This window comes from Scyliorhinus torazame, chromosome 14 (genome assembly GCF_047496885.1).
Source record: "Scyliorhinus torazame isolate Kashiwa2021f chromosome 14, sScyTor2.1, whole genome shotgun sequence".
NCBI classification, from domain to species: domain Eukaryota; kingdom Metazoa; phylum Chordata; class Chondrichthyes; order Carcharhiniformes; family Scyliorhinidae; genus Scyliorhinus; species Scyliorhinus torazame.
The window spans coordinates 157,726,292-157,727,437 of NC_092720.1; the positions used below are offsets into that span (position 1 = coordinate 157,726,292).

The 1,146-nt window shown below is 44.8% G+C and overlaps 1 non-coding gene across 1 annotated transcript; it reads right to left on the reverse strand.

Moving 5' to 3' along the window:
- Window positions 1-989: 989 nt before the first annotated feature.
- Window positions 990-1,146, reverse strand: LOC140390911 (U1 spliceosomal RNA). The gene has a single exon (XR_011934953.1). It is a non-coding gene; the product is annotated as a U1 spliceosomal RNA (small nuclear RNA).

The window sequence follows — 1,146 nt, forward strand, 5'->3', positions numbered from 1 at the left end:
CTTTTGTTTCGGGCAGTATCCTTTTAAGGAGCAGCCCCTTTTCATTTGTCCCTCAGTTTGTTTGTTTTAGTTTAATTGGTTGAACTTAAAATAGTTGTCAATGACAAATAACAAAGGAAAAACACTCCGTCCTTTTTAAAAGTCATAGCTTCGTCCGTTCAGAATCTGCTGCTACTCCAACAGGTCAATTATTTCCCAGTTATCAAAATAAAGAACGAAGAACAAAGAAAAGTACAGCACAGGAACAGGCCCTTCGGCCCTCCAAGCCTGTGCCGACCATGGTGCCCGTCTAAACTAAAATCTTCTGCACTTCCTGGGTCCGTATCCCTCTATTCCCATTCTATTCATGTATTTGTCAAGATGCCCCTTAAAGGTAACTATCATCCCTGCTTCCACCACCTCCTCCGACAGCGAGTTCCAGGCACCCACTACCGTCGGTGTAAAAAACTTGCCTTGTACATCTCCTCTAAACCTTGCCCCTCACACCTTAAACCTATTCCCCGTCGTAATTGACACCTCTACCCTGGGAAAAAGCCTCTGACTATCCATTCGGTCTATGCCCCTCATAATTTTGTAGACATCTATCAGGTCGCCCCTCAACCTCCGTCATTCCACGCTTGGATGTTTCTCGACAGAACATGTTGCAGTGACACAGAGCCTCCCACGCTTATTTGCTCTGTTTGTCTCTCCACACAGATATTGCTAGACCTGCTGAGTACTTGCAACACTTTTTGTTTCAATGTCACTTTCAGAGAATTTGGGGCAGTTCCTTTTCCTTCCACCTGTGTGACTGAATTGTGTTTTGGGAAGCAGCTTTGAAAATCCTGTAGTGGCAGTGGACCAGGCGTGTAGATTGAGTAAACAGGTGGGTGAGAAATTAATTTCTTGCATAACATAATGGCTGCAAGTCTCTGGAACAAAACTACCAAAAAATCTTTTTACCCACTCAATACTTAAAATTATGAGCTCCTACGTTTGATTTGTAAATCAGGGGAAATTGTGAACACCCTCCCCACTGCCACAAATTCTGCAACAAATTATCCGCATTTGGGGACATGGCGGGTGTCATTGCAGAGTGCAATGGGATAGTCTCACCCTGGGAGATCAACCTGCCTGATCATCGACTCTCTCCTGCCAGGTAGGTCC